Source organism: Hyla sarda, unplaced genomic scaffold (genome assembly GCF_029499605.1).
Source record: "Hyla sarda isolate aHylSar1 unplaced genomic scaffold, aHylSar1.hap1 scaffold_148, whole genome shotgun sequence".
NCBI lineage: Eukaryota > Metazoa > Chordata > Amphibia > Anura > Hylidae > Hyla > Hyla sarda.
In genome coordinates this window covers 143,791-158,922 of record NW_026608112.1, presented here as the reverse complement: position 1 = coordinate 158,922, position 15,132 = coordinate 143,791, and the positions used below count along the sequence as shown (strand labels likewise).

General features: G+C 45.2%; 6 non-coding genes and 1 pseudogene across 6 annotated transcripts; all 7 read left to right on the top strand.

The window, feature by feature from the left end:
• Positions 1-148: 148 nt before the first annotated feature.
• LOC130308486 (U2 spliceosomal RNA) lies at positions 149-333 on the top strand. The gene has a single exon (XR_008857457.1). It is a non-coding gene; the product is annotated as a U2 spliceosomal RNA (small nuclear RNA).
• Positions 334-2,424: 2,091 nt separating this feature from the next.
• LOC130308337 (U2 spliceosomal RNA) lies at positions 2,425-2,615 on the top strand. The gene has a single exon (XR_008857319.1). It is a non-coding gene; the product is annotated as a U2 spliceosomal RNA (small nuclear RNA).
• Positions 2,616-4,703: 2,088 nt separating this feature from the next.
• LOC130308335 (U2 spliceosomal RNA) lies at positions 4,704-4,894 on the top strand. Its single transcript, XR_008857317.1, has one exon. It is a non-coding gene; the product is annotated as a U2 spliceosomal RNA (small nuclear RNA).
• A 2,087-nt stretch (positions 4,895-6,981) lies between these two features.
• LOC130308503 (U2 spliceosomal RNA) lies at positions 6,982-7,134 on the top strand (annotated as a pseudogene).
• A 1,424-nt stretch (positions 7,135-8,558) lies between these two features.
• On the top strand, positions 8,559-8,740 carry LOC130308493 (U2 spliceosomal RNA). The gene has a single exon (XR_008857463.1). It is a non-coding gene; the product is annotated as a U2 spliceosomal RNA (small nuclear RNA).
• A 2,083-nt stretch (positions 8,741-10,823) lies between these two features.
• On the top strand, positions 10,824-11,014 carry LOC130308334 (U2 spliceosomal RNA). The gene has a single exon (XR_008857316.1). It is a non-coding gene; the product is annotated as a U2 spliceosomal RNA (small nuclear RNA).
• A 2,088-nt stretch (positions 11,015-13,102) lies between these two features.
• Positions 13,103-13,293, top strand: LOC130308333 (U2 spliceosomal RNA). The gene has a single exon (XR_008857315.1). It is a non-coding gene; the product is annotated as a U2 spliceosomal RNA (small nuclear RNA).
• Positions 13,294-15,132: the final 1,839 nt, after the last annotated feature.

The window sequence follows — 15,132 nt, the reverse complement described above, 5'->3', positions numbered from 1 at the left end:
TTGGTTTGATAATTTTTTTATGTTTTAAATATGGTTTCTTTTATTGTTTAAAAAAAAAAAAAAAAAAAAAGAGATAAAGAAATAAAGAAAAACGGGTTTTCCTGATGATGAACAAAAAATCAAGCTCAAATAAGATCTTAGAGCTCTGATGGAGTTCTGAGGGTTAACTAAAAAAAAAAATCTGTTCTTATCAGTTTAATATCTGATACGTCCCCTATCTGGGGACCATATATTAAATGGATTTTTGAGAACGGGGGCCGATTTCGAAGCTTGCTTCCGTCGCCCTATGCATTGACCCGATATGGCAGTATCTTCGGGTACAGTGCACCACCCCCTTACAGGGTTAAAAAGAAAGATTCCTACTTTCATTGCTACCTGCTTGCTGGCTAGCCAGCTAGCCAGCCCTGTGGGCCTTGCTGCTGCTGCAGCCAAAAAACAAAAGGTGGTGCTGCTGCTGCTTCTGCTGCTTCTGCTTCTGCTTGTGTCTGGCCGCTGTTGGAGCGTCCAGGCACAGGACTTCTGCTGCTGCTGACTAAATGGCCTCCTTAATTGGATCATTTGAGTAGCCAGCACACCTGTGCAGGTAGGGCATGACATGATAGGCAGCTGCCTTGATAGCGGGTGGGTGCTGAATGTTCCTAATTGACAAAATAAGATTAATGCTTATGAAGAAATATAAAATCTCATCCCTTCCCCAATATCGCGCCACACCCCTACCCCTTAATTCCCTGGTTGAACTTGATGGACATATGTCTTTTTTCGACCGTACTAACTATGTAACTATGTAACATAACATGGGGGGGGGGGGGTCTCCTGGCTGTTCACACAGGTGTGTCATTGCTGTAAATTGACCATGCATTGCTTCTGTGGTATTGCAAAGGCAAAGACAAATGCTTCCAGCCATCCATTGCACTAATGGATTGGTCATCAGCTGGCTGTCTATGTCCCGCATCAATATAGACCAAAGTACAGAGGGTTAGGCTATGCTATTGTGCACCTACCTGATGCATCAGAAGGTGCGAGGCCCTTGCTAAATTCTGTGCACAGACTTTGAGATCTATACTTTAGACTGTATCTAAACCTGCTCCAACATGGACTGACATTCTGGCCTACTTTCAGCCGATGCGACTTGTCTGTCGCTGAACAGTCGCTTTTTATGTATTCAGCACCTATGTATAATGTTGTAAAAATGCTCTAGAAGCTAAAGTCGCAGAAATGTCACACATATTTGGCCTGCAACTTTCTGTGCGACAAATTCAGACAGGAAAAATCAGTATAAATCCTTAGAAAATTATCCCCCAGTGTCTCCATCTGCTGGCGGTATTGAATAAGCATTGCTGCACTGATGGGGTATGCATTAGACGAAAAAAAAGAAGAAAAAGAAGAATAATACGCCCAGAAAAGAGGCGAAAAGGAGAAAAACGTAAAAAAAACGTGAAAAAAAAGTAAGAGGAAGAGAAGGGAAAGAAAGGTGGAAATGGGTTTAAAAGTGATTTCGGCGGAGAAATATATATATATATATATATATATATATATATATATATATATATACGCGCACACACACACATATATATAAACGTATTCTCCGTTGAGATATTGCAGCCGCTGCTGTGTCCAGGCCCAGGAGCCTTAGCACTGTGCTGTGATGTCACTCAATACCACTGACATCACTAGGTGTAAACAACATCTCTCCTTTGCTGTGTATGTGACTATGGAGCTGTTTGGTGATGTCGTCTATTATGGCCTTCATAGAAGCAACAGGAGATTGTTGCATCCATCTAGAACCCTCAGAACTACAGTGCTATGATGTCACTCACTTCCACAGGCCTTGCAGAGTGTAAACAACAACAACCCAGCTTTGTTGTGTATGTAACCATAGGGATTTGTGATGTCACCTAGAACCTTCACAGCAGCGACAGCTTTATGAGGAGCATCAGCACTGCTCTGCCTGAGCAGAACCATCACCGCCATAGGTTGTCAAATAACCCGGGTTTAACCCACACAGGTAAGTCCAATGGGGTGCAGGCATGTCCTCTATGCTTACAGCTTCCCGTGGGTGTTGGTTTGATACCGTTTGGGGACAGCCAAGGAGGCATCTGCAGGCAACAAAGGTAGGTGTGTGCTTGTGTGTGTGTTTCCTATGCAGATCCTAAGCCCAGTGTCACATGCAAGTAGGAGGAGTAAGAAGGGTTCCTGGCAAATCCGGGTTATGGATTGCATTTAAAAAGGCCCCGTGGGAGTGCAATGGGCCCCTGTCTTGCTGCTTAGCAATAATGGTATGGGTTTAGGTTCTGCTGTGTGTACTGGTGGTTGACTGCCCCCCAGCCCAGAGTGTGCATGGAAAATTGTCTGGCAGCCTCCCTGACAGCAAGCAGTGATAGTGCCCATGAAGGGCACCTTGTTGGGCCCGCCCCTTTCACGGTTATCGCTTCTCGGCCTTTTGGCTAAGATCAAGTGTAGTATCTGTTCTTATCAGTTTAATATCTGATACGTCCCCTATCTGGGGACCATATATTAAATGGATTTTTGAGAACGGGGGCCGATTTCGAAGCTTGCTTCCGTCGCCCTATGCATTGACCCGATATGGCAGTATCTTCGGGTACAGTGCACCACCCCCTTACAGGGTTAAAAAGAAAGATTCCTACTTTCATTGCTACCTGCTTGCTGGCTAGCCAGCTAGCCAGCCCTGTGGGCCTTGCTGCTGCTGCAGCCAAAAAACAAAAGGTGGTGCTTCTGCTGCTTCTGCTTCTGCTTCTGCTTGTGTCTGGCCACTGTTGGAGCGTCCAGGCACAGGACTTCTGCTGCTGCTGACTAAATGGCCTCCTTAATTGGATCATTTGAGTAGCCAGCACACCTGTGCAGGTAGGGCATGACATGATAGGCAGCTGCCTTGATAGCGGGTGGGTGCTGAATGTTCCTAATTGACAAAATAAGATTAATGCTTATGAAGAAATATAAAATCTCATCCCTTCCCCAATATCGCGCCACACCCCTACCCCTTAATTCCCTGGTTGAACTTGATGGACATATGTCTTTTTTCGACCGTACTAACTATGTAACTATGTAACATAACATGGGGGGGGGGGGGGTCTCCTGGCTGTTCACACAGGTGTGTCATTGCTGTACATTGACCATGCATTGCTTCTGTGGTATTGCAAAGGCAAAGACAAATGCTTCCAGCCATCCATTGCACTAATGGATTGGTCATCAGCTGGCTGTCTATGTCCCGCATCAATATAGACCAAAGTACAGAGGGTTAGGCTATGCTATTGTGCACCTACCTGATGCATCAGAAGGTGCGAGGCCCTTGCTAAATTCTGTGCACAGACTTTGAGATCTATACTTTAGACTGTATCTAAACCTGCTCCAACATGGACTGACATTCTGGCCTACTTTCAGCCGATGCGACTTGTCTGTCGCTGAACAGTCGCTTTTTATGTATTCAGCACCTATGTATAATGTTGTAAAAATGCTCTAGAAGCTAAAGTCGCAGAAATGTCACACATATTTGGCCTGCAACTTTCTGTGCGACAAATTCAGACAGGAAAAATCAGTATAAATCCTTAGAAAATTATCCCCCAGTGTCTCCATCTGCTGGCGGTATTGAATAAGCATTGCTGCACTGATGGGGTATGCATTAGACGAAAAAAAAGAAGAAAAAGAAGAATAATACGCCCAGAAAAGAGGCGAAAAGGAGAAAAACGTAAAAAAACGTGAAAAAAAAGTAAGAGGAAGAGAAGGGAAAAAAAGGTGGAAATGGGTTTAAAAGTGATTTCGGCGGAGAAATATATATATATATATATATATATATATATATATATATATATATACGCGCACACACACACATATATATAAACGTATTCTCCGTTGAGATATTGCAGCCGCTGCTGTGTCCAGGCCCAGGAGCCTTAGCACTGTGCTGTGATGTCACTCAATACCACTGACATCACTAGGTGTAAACAACATCTCTCCTTTGCTGTGTATGTGACTATGGAGCTGTTTGGTGATGTCGTCTATTATGGCCTTCATAGAAGCAACAGGAGATTGTTGCATCCATCTAGAACCCTCAGAACTACAGTGCTATGATGTCACTCACTTCCACAGGCCTTGCAGACTGTAAACAACAACAACCCAGCTTTGTTGTGTATGTAACCATAGGGATTTGTGATGTCACCTAGAACCTTCACAGCAGCGACAGCTTTATGAGGAGCATCAGCACTGCTCTGCCTGAGCAGAACCATCACCGCCATAGGTTGTCAAATAACCCGGGTTTAACCCACACAGGTAAGTCCAATGGGGTGCAGGCATGTCCTCTATGCTTACAGCTTCCCGTGGGTGTTGGTTTGATACCGTTTGGGGACAGCCAAGGAGGCATCTGCAGGCAACAAAGGTAGGTGTGTGCTTGTGTGTGTGTTTCCTATGCAGATCCTAAGCCCAGTGTCACATGCAAGTAGGAGGAGTAAGAAGGGTTCCTGGCAAATCCGGGTTATGGATTGCATTTAAAAAGGCCCCGTGGGAGTGCAATGGGCCCCTGTCTTGCTGCTTAGCAATAATGGTATGGGTTTAGGTTCTGCTGTGTGTACTGGTGGTTGACTGCCCCCCAGCCCAGAGTGTGCATGGAAAATTGTCTGGCAGCCTCCCTGACAGCAAGCAGTGATAGTGCCCATGAAGGGCACCTTGTTGGGCCCGCCCCTTTCACGGTTATCGCTTCTCGGCCTTTTGGCTAAGATCAAGTGTAGTATCTGTTCTTATCAGTTTAATATCTGATACGTCCCCTATCTGGGGACCATATATTAAATGGATTTTTGAGAACGGGGGCCGATTTCGAAGCTTGCTTCCGTCGCCCTATGCATTGACCCGATATGGCAGTATCTTCGGGTACAGTGCACCACCCCCTTACAGGGTTAAAAAGAAAGATTCCTACTTTCATTGCTACCTGCTTGCTGGCTAGCCAGCTAGCCAGCCCTGTGGGCCTTGCTGCTGCTGCAGCCAAAAAACAAAAGGTGGTGCTTCTGCTGCTTCTGCTTCTGCTTGTGTCTGGCCACTGTTGGAGCGTCCAGGCACAGGACTTCTGCTGCTGCTGACTAAATGGCCTCCTTAATTGGATCATTTGAGTAGCCAGCACACCTGTGCAGGTAGGGAATGACATGATAGGCAGCTGCCTTGATAGCGGGTGGGTGCTGAATGTTCCTAATTGACAAAATAAGATTAATGCTTATGAAGAAATATAAAATCTCATCCCTTCCCCAATATCGCGCCACACCCCTACCCCTTAATTCCCTGGTTGAACTTGATGGACATATGTCTTTTTTCGACCGTACTAACTATGTAACTATGTAACATAACATGGGGGGGGGGGGGGGGGGTCTCCTGGCTGTTCACACAGGTGTGTCATTGCTGTACATTGACCATGCATTGCTTCTGTGGTATTGCAAAGGCAAAGACAAATGCTTCCAGCCATCCATTGCACTAATGGATTGGTCATCAGCTGGCTGTCTATGTCCCGCATCAATATAGACCAAAGTACAGAGGGTTAGGCTATGCTATTGTGCACCTACCTGATGCATCAGAAGGTGCGAGGCCCTTGCTAAATTCTGTGCACAGACTTTGAGATCTATACTTTAGACTGTATCTAAACCTGCTCCAACATGGACTGACATTCTGGCCTACTTTCAGCCGATGCGACTTGTCTGTCGCTGAACAGTCGCTTTTTATGTATTCAGCACCTATGTATAATGTTGTAAAAATGCTCTAGAAGCTAAAGTCGCAGAAATGTCACACATATTTGGCCTGCAACTTTCTGTGCGACAAATTCAGACAGGAAAAATCAGTATAAATCCTTAGAAAATTATCCCCCAGTGTCTCCATCTGCTGGCGGTATTGAATAAGCATTGCTGCACTGATGGGGTATGCATTAGACGAAAAAAAAGAAGAAAAAGAAGAATAATACGCCCAGAAAAGAGGCGAAAAGGAGAAAAACGTAAAAAAACGTGAAAAAAAAGTAAGAGGAAGAGAAGGGAAAAAAAGGTGGAAATGGGTTTAAAAGTGATTTCGGCGGAGAATATATATATATATATATATATATATATATATATATATATATATATACGCGCACACACACACATATATATAAACGTATTCTCCGTTGAGATATTGCAGCCGCTGCTGTGTCCAGGCCCAGGAGCCTTAGCACTGTGCTGTGATGTCACTCAATACCACTGACATCACTAGGTGTAAACAACATCTCTCCTTTGCTCTGTATGTGACTATGGAGCTGTTTGGTGATGTTGTCTATTATGGCCTTCATAGAAGCAACAGGAGATTGTTGCATCCATCTAGAACCCTCAGAACTACAGTGCTATGATGTCACTCACTTCCACAGGCCTTGCAGAGTGTAAACAACAACAACCCAGCTTTGTTGTGTATGTAACCATAGGGATTTGTGATGTCACCTAGAACCTTCACAGCAGCGACAGCTTTATGAGGAGCATCAGCACTGCTCTGCCTGAGCAGAACCATCACCACCATAGGTTGTCAAATAACCCGGGTTTAACCCACACAGGTAAGTCCAATGGGGTGCAGGCATGTCCTCTATGCTTACAGCTTCCCGTGGGTGTTGGTTTGATACCGTTTGGGGACAGCCAAGGAGGCATCTGCAGGCAACAAAGGTAGGTGTGTGCTTGTGTGTGTGTTTCCTATGCAGATCCTAAGCCCAGTGTCACATGCAAGTAGGAGGAGTAAGAAGGGTTCCTGGCAAATCCGGGTTATGGATTGCATTTAAAAAGGCCCCGTGGGAGTGCAATGGGCCCCTGTCTTGCTGCTTAGCAATAATGGTATGGGTTTAGGTTCTGCTGTGTGTACTGGTGGTTGACTGCCCCCCAGCCCAGAGTGTGCATGGAAAATTGTCTGGCAGCCTCCCTGACAGCAAGCAGTGATAGTGCCCATGAAGGGCACCTTGTTGGGCCCGCCCCTTTCACGGTTATCGCTTCTCGGCCTTTTGGCTAAGATCAAGTGTAGTATCTGCTCACTTGGTCTGGCTGGAAGGTTCCTGGGGTACCCGTGCCTTGGCCTTGGGGGATCGCTCTACCTATTTGGTGGAGCTTCACCCCCTTGCTGCTTTTGGGGTTACGGCTTACTCCCCAGGAAACGAGAAGTGATCACCAGGCAGCTACTGGGTCGCCTGGTTGCAAACAGAGGACGGAAGAAGATCTCGGCAGCTGAACAGACATGGCGGATATACCTGAATATGCTCGGGTCAAAAATGCTGTTCGATTTATCGTGGAGGAGCAAGCCAGAGGAGAAAAGAATCTGGACTTCTTAATCGTGGAGATCTTGTTTGGTCTGTTCCAAGTGCCAAGAATGGAGATCTTGACAGTCATGGATTACCCTCGAAAGGGGGTCTATGATGTTACTTTCAACAGCAAGTCTTTCTACAGAAAATTTTTGGAAACCTTGGAGAAAACCCGGAATCATCCAAAGATGGAAGGCATAAAATTGGTTGAGCACTTTGTGGACAATACCAAGCTGTTCACAGTTAAGATGTACTCGCCATACGCGAAAGAAAGTGACATCAAGCTCTTTTTGCAGGAATTTTGTGTGGAAGTAGAGGAAAGAGGTAAAGTCCTTAACCAACACCAGCTTTGGACAGGAAAATGGAAGTTCTTGTGCAGACTGAAAGAGGATGCGGGGGCGCCCGGAAGATTGTTGCTCCCACCAGCTCGGTTTAAAATAGGGAAGGACACAGGGGATTTATTTTTCCCAGAGATGGGAACTTTCTGCAAAAACTGCAAACAATACGGGCATGAAAGTTGTGGAAAGATAATATGTACCAAATGTCTAAAGGAAGGTCATGTCTTTTCTGAGTGTGGCCAAAGTAAGACCTGCAGGGCCTGTAAAAAGACTGGGCACTTCTTTAAAGACTGCCCGGAAAAATCTGAGGCTATGGAAGTTGGGGTGAAATTGAAGAGGAAGACAAAAGAAGAGAATATAGTTCCAGAGGCCAAAAAAGTTTCTGGCAAGAGCAAAGAAAAGTTGGACACAGGAAAAGAAATGGAAGAAGAAAGCGTAAGTGAGGCTTCTGAAGGGGAGCACACAGAGGAATTAAAGAAAATAATTCTCAGTGAGTATTTTTCTGGATATTTGGGTGAGGTGCTAGACCAAGCCCCAAAGGAAGAAAAAGAAATATTTGTTCAAGACCTAGTAAAATTTAAAATAAAAGTGAATACCCGGCTTGAATCTGTGAGGGGAAAAATAATGCAGTCCATGAAGCCTGATGTAAGGCGCTTCATGGCGACCTACCAAGTGTCACCATGGTTGGCAGTCCCTGTCAAAGAAGCTTTGAAGAGTGGAGCTCTTCAATTCGGTTTAATTGATTATTTGGCAGTTTTCGCATGGAGAAAGGGTTTCATTTTGGATTAAGGTTTATTTGAGTTATTGTTGTTAGTTGTTTTGTTGTTTTAATTTGTTTTATTCTGGAAATAAATAAAAAAAAAAAAAAAAAAAAGTTACCTGATGATGAGCACAAAAATCTAGTTCATATGAGATCTTAGAACTATGATTTAGTTCTGAGGGAAACTTAAAAAAAAAATCTGTTCTTATCAGTTTAATATCTGATACGTCCCCTATCTGGGGACCATATATTAAATGGATTTTTGAGAACGGGGGCCGATTTCGAAGCTTGCTTCCGTCGCCATATGCATTGACCCGATATGGCAGTATCTTCGGGTACAGTGCACCACCCCCTTACAGGGTTAAAAAGAAAGATTCCTACTTTCATTGCTACCTGCTTGCTGGCTAGCCAGCTAGCCAGCCCTGTGGGCCTTGCTGCTGCTGCAGCCAAAAAACAAAAGGTGGTGCTGCTGCTGCTTCTGCTGCTTCTGCTTCTGCTTGTGTCTGGCCGCTGTTGGAGCGTCCAGGCACAGGACTTCTGCTGCTGCTGACTAAATGGCCTCCTTAATTGGATCATTTGAGTAGCCAGCACACCTGTGCAGGTAGGGCATGACATGATAGGCAGCTGCCTTGATAGCGGGTGGGTGCTGAATGTTCCTAATTGACAAAATAAGATTAATGCTTATGAAGAAATATAAAATCTCATCCCTTCCCCAATATCGCGCCACACCCCTACCCCTTAATTCCCTGGTTGAACTTGATGGACATATGTCTTTTTTCGACCGTACTAACTATGTAACTATGTAACATAACATGGGGGGGGGGGGGGTCTCCTGGCTGTTCACACAGGTGTGTCATTGCTGTACATTGACCATGCATTGCTTCTGTGGTATTGCAAAGGCAAAGACAAATGCTTCCAGCCATCCATTGCACTAATGGATTGGTCATCAGCTGGCTGTCTATGTCCCGCATCAATATAGACCAAAGTACAGAGGGTTAGGCTATGCTATTGTGCACCTACCTGATGCATCAGAAGGTGCGAGGCCCTTGCTAAATTCTGTGCACAGACTTTGAGATCTATACTTTAGACTGTATCTAAACCTGCTCCAACATGGACTGACATTCTGGCCTACTTTCAGCCGATGCGACTTGTCTGTCGCTGAACAGTCGCTTTTTATGTATTCAGCACCTATGTATAATGTTGTAAAAATGCTCTAGAAGCTAAAGTCGCAGAAATGTCACACATATTTGGCCTGCAACTTTCTGTGCGACAAATCCAGACAGGAAAAATCAGTATAAATCCTTAGAAAATTATCCCCCAGTGTCTCCATCTGCTGGCGGTATTGAATAAGCATTGCTGCACTGATGGGGTATGCATTAGACGAAAAAAAAGAAGAAAAAGAAGAATAATACGCCCAGAAAAGAGGCGAAAAGGAGAAAAACGTAAAAAAACGTGAAAAAAAAGTAAGAGGAAGAGAAGGGAAAAAAAGGTGGAAATGGGTTTAAAAGTGATTTCGGCGGAGAAATATATATATATATATATATATATATATATATATATACGCGCACACACACACATATATATAAACGTATTCTCCGTTGAGATATTGCAGCCGCTGCTGTGTCCAGGCCCAGGAGCCTTAGCACTGTGCTGTGATGTCACTCAATACCACTGACATCACTAGGTGTAAACAACATCTCTCCTTTGCTGTGTATGTGACTATGGAGCTGTTTGGTGATGTCGTCTATTATGGCCTTCATAGAAGCAACAGGAGATTGTTGCATCCATCTAGAACCCTCAGAACTACAGTGCTATGATGTCACTCACTTCCACAGGCCTTGCAGAGTGTAAACAACAACAACCCAGCTTTGTTGTGTATGTAACCATAGGGATTTGTGATGTCACCTAGAACCTTCACAGCAGCGACAGCTTTATGAGGAGCATCAGCACTGCTCTGCCTGAGCAGAACCATCACCGCCATAGGTTGTCAAATAACCCGGGTTTAACCCACACAGGTAAGTCCAATGGGGTGCAGGCATGTCCTCTATGCTTACAGCTTCCCGTGGGTGTTGGTTTGATACCGTTTGGGGACAGCCAAGGAGGCATCTGCAGGCAACAAAGGTAGGTGTGTGCTTGTGTGTGTGTTTCCTATGCAGATCCTAAGCCCAGTGTCACATGCAAGTAGGAGGAGTAAGAAGGGTTCCTGGCAAATCCGGGTTATGGATTGCATTTAAAAAGGCCCCGTGGGAGTGCAATGGGCCCCTGTCTTGCTGCTTAGCAATAATGGTATGGGTTTAGGTTCTGCTGTGTGTACTGGTGGTTGACTGCCCCCCAGCCCAGAGTGTGCATGGAAAATTGTTTGGCAGCCTCCCTGACAGCAAGCAGTGATAGTGCCCATGAAGGGCACCTTGTTGGGCCCGCCCCTTTCACGGTTATCGCTTCTCGGCCTTTTGGCTAAGATCAAGTGTAGTATCTGTTCTTATCAGTTTAATATCTGATACGTCCCCTATCTGGGGACCATATATTAAATGGATTTTTGAGAACGGGGGCCGATTTCGAAGCTTGCTTCCGTCGCCCTATGCATTGACCCGATATGGCAGTATCTTCGGGTACAGTGCACCACCCCCTTACAGGGTTAAAAAGAAAGATTCCTACTTTCATTGCTACCTGCTTGCTGGCTAGCCAGCTAGCCAGCCCTGTGGGCCTTGCTGCTGCTGCAGCCAAAAAACAAAAGGTGGTGCTGCTGCTGCTTCTGCTGCTTCTGCTTCTGCTTGTGTCTGGCCGCTGTTGGAGCGTCCAGGCACAGGACTTCTGCTGCTGCTGACTAAATGGCCTCCTTAATTGGATCATTTGAGTAGCCAGCACACCTGTGCAGGTAGGGCATGACATAATAGGCAGCTGCCTTGATAGCGGGTGGGTGCTGAATGTTCCTAATTGACAAAATAAGATTAATGCTTATGAAGAAATATAAAATCTCATCCCTTCCCCAATATCGCGCCACACCCCTACCCCTTAATTCCCTGGTTGAACTTGATGGACATATGTCTTTTTTCGACCGTACTAACTATGTAACTATGTAACATAACATGGGGGGGGGGGGTCTCCTGGCTGTTCACACAGGTGTGTCATTGCTGTACATTGACCATGCATTGCTTCTGTGGTATTGCAAAGGCAAAGACAAATGCTTCCAGCCATCCATTGCACTAATGGATTGGTCATCAGCTGGCTGTCTATGTCCCGCATCAATATAGACCAAAGTACAGAGGGTTAGGCTATGCTATTGTGCACCTACCTGATGCATCAGAAGGTGCGAGGCCCTTGCTAAATTCTGTGCACAGACTTTGAGATCTATACTTTAGACTGTATCTAAACCTGCTCCAACATGGACTGACATTCTGGCCTACTTTCAGCCGATGCGACTTGTCTGTCGCTGAACAGTCGCTTTTTATGTATTCAGCACCTATGTATAATGTTGTAAAAATGCTCTAGAAGTTAAAGTCGCAGAAATGTCACACATATTTGGCCTGCAACTTTCTGTGCGACAAATTCAGACAGGAAAAATCAGTATAAATCCTTAGAAAATTATCCCCCAGTGTCTCCATCTGCTGGCGGTATTGAATAAGCATTGCTGCACTGATGGGGTATGCATTAGACGAAAAAAAAGAAGAAAAAGAAGAATAATACGCCCAGAAAAGAGGCGAAAAGGAGAAAAACGTAAAAAAACGTGAAAAAAAAGTAAGAGGAAGAGAAGGGAAAAAAAGGTGGAAATGGGTTTAAAAGTGATTTCGGCGGAGAATATATATATATATATATATATATATATATATATATATATATATACGCGCACACACACACATATATATAAACGTATTCTCCGTTGAGATATTGCAGCCGCTGCTGTGTCCAGGCCCAGGAGCCTTAGCACTGTGCTGTGATGTCACTCAATACCACTGACATCACTAGGTGTAAACAACATCTCTCCTTTGCTGTGTATGTGACTATGGAGCTGTTTGGTGATGTCGTCTATTATGGCCTTCATAGAAGCAACAGGAGATTGTTGCATCCATCTAGAACCCTCAGAACTACAGTGCTATGATGTCACTCACTTCCACAGGCCTTGCAGAGTGTAAACAACAACAACCCAGCTTTGTTGTGTATGTAACCATAGGGATTTGTGATGTCACCTAGAACCTTCACAGCAGCGACAGCTTTATGAGGAGCATCAGCACTGCTCTGCCTGAGCAGAACCATCACCGCCATAGGTTGTCAAATAACCCGGGTTTAACCCACACAGGTAAGTCCAATGGGGTGCAGGCATGTCCTCTATGCTTACAGCTTCCCGTGGGTGTTGGTTTGATACCGTTTGGGGACAGCCAAGGAGGCATCTGCAGGCAACAAAGGTAGGTGTGTGCTTGTGTGTGTGTTTCCTATGCAGATCCTAAGCCCAGTGTCACATGCAAGTAGGAGGAGTAAGAAGGGTTCCTGGCAAATCCGGGTTATGGATTGCATTTAAAAAGGCCCCGTGGGAGTGCAATGGGCCCCTGTCTTGCTGCTTAGCAATAATGGTATGGGTTTAGGTTCTGCTGTGTGTACTGGTGGTTGACTGCCCCCCAGCCCAGAGTGTGCATGGAAAATTGTCTGGCAGCCTCCCTGACAGCAAGCAGTGATAGTGCCCATGAAGGGCACCTTGTTGGGCCCGCCCCTTTCACGGTTATCGCTTCTCGGCCTTTTGGCTAAGATCAAGTGTAGTATCTGTTCTTATCAGTTTAATATCTGATACGTCCCCTATCTGGGGACCATATATTAAATGGATTTTTGAGAACGGGGGCCGATTTCGAAGCTTGCTTCCGTCGCCCTATGCATTGACCCGATATGGCAGTATCTTCGGGTACAGTGCACCACCCCCTTACAGGGTTAAAAAGAAAGATTCCTACTTTCATTGCTACCTGCTTGCTGGCTAGCCAGCTAGCCAGCCCTGTGGGCCTTGCTGCTGCTGCAGCCAAAAAACAAAAGGTGGTGCTGCTGCTGCTTCTGCTGCTTCTGCTTCTGCTTGTGTCTGGCCGCTGTTGGAGCGTCCAGGCACAGGACTTCTGCTGCTGCTGACTAAATGGCCTCCTTAATTGGATCATTTGAGTAGCCAGCACACCTGTGCAGGTAGGGCATGACATGATAGGCAGCTGCCTTGATAGCGGGTGGGTGCTGAATGTTCCTAATTGACAAAATAAGATTAATGCTTATGAAGAAATATAAAATCTCATCCCTTCCCCAATATCGCGCCACACCCCTACCCCTTAATTCCCTGGTTGAACTTGATGGACATATGTCTTTTTTCGACCGTACTAACTATGTAACTATGTAACATAACATGGGGGGGGGGGGGGGGGGTCTCCTGGCTGTTCACACAGGTGTGTCATTGCTGTACATTGACCATGCATTGCTTCTGTGGTATTGCAAAGGCAAAGACAAATGCTTCCAGCCATCCATTGCACTAATGGATTGGTCATCAGCTGGCTGTCTATGTCCCGCATCAATATAGACCAAAGTACAGAGGGTTAGGCTATGCTATTGTGCACCTACCTGATGCATCAGAAGGTGCGAGGCCCTTGCTAAATTCTGTGCACAGACTTTGAGATCTATACTTTAGACTGTATCTAAACCTGCTCCAACATGGACTGACATTCTGGCCTACTTTCAGCCGATGCGACTTGTCTGTCGCTGAACAGTCGCTTTTTATGTATTCAGCACCTATGTATAATGTTGTAAAAATGCTCTAGAAGCTAAAGTCGCAGAAATGTCACACATATTTGGCCTGCAACTTTCTGTGCGACAAATTCAGACAGGAAAAATCAGTATAAATCCTTAGAAAATTATCCCCCAGTGTCTCCATCTGCTGGCGGTATTGAATAAGCATTGCTGCACTGATGGGGTATGCATTAGACGAAAAAAAAGAAGAAAAAGAAGAATAATACGCCCAGAAAAGAGGCGAAAAGGAGAAAAACGTAAAAAAACGTGAAAAAAAAGTAAGAGGAAGAGAAGGGAAAAAAAGGTGGAAATGGGTTTAAAAGTGATTTCGGCGGAGAAATATATATATATATATATATATATATATATATATATATATATATACGCGCACACACACACATATATATAAACGTATTCTCCGTTGAGATATTGCAGCCGCTGCTGTGTCCAGGCTCAGGAGCCTTAGCACTGTGCTGTGATGTCACTCAATACCACTGACATCACTAGGTGTAAACAACATCTCTCCTTTGCTGTGTATGTGACTATGGAGCTGTTTGGTGATGTCGTCTATTATGGCCTTCATAGAAGCAACAGGAGATTGTTGCATCCATCTAGAACCCTCAGAACTACAGTGCTATGATGTCACTCACTTCCACAGGCCTTGCAGAGTGTAAACAACAACAACCCAGCTTTGTTGTGTATGTAACCATAGGGATTTGTGATGTCACCTAGAACCTTCACAGCAGCGACAGCTTTATGAGGAGCATCAGCACTGCTCTGCCTGAGCAGAACCATCACCGCCATAGGTTGTCAAATAACCCGGGTTTAACCCACACAGGTAAGTCCAATGGGGTGCAGGCATGTCCTCTATGCTTACAGCTTCCCGTGGGTGTTGGTTTGATACCGTTTGGGGACAGCCAAGGAGGCATCTGCAGGCAACAAAGGTAGGTGTGTGCTTGTGTGTGTGTTTCCTATGCAGATCCTAAGCCCAGTGTCACATG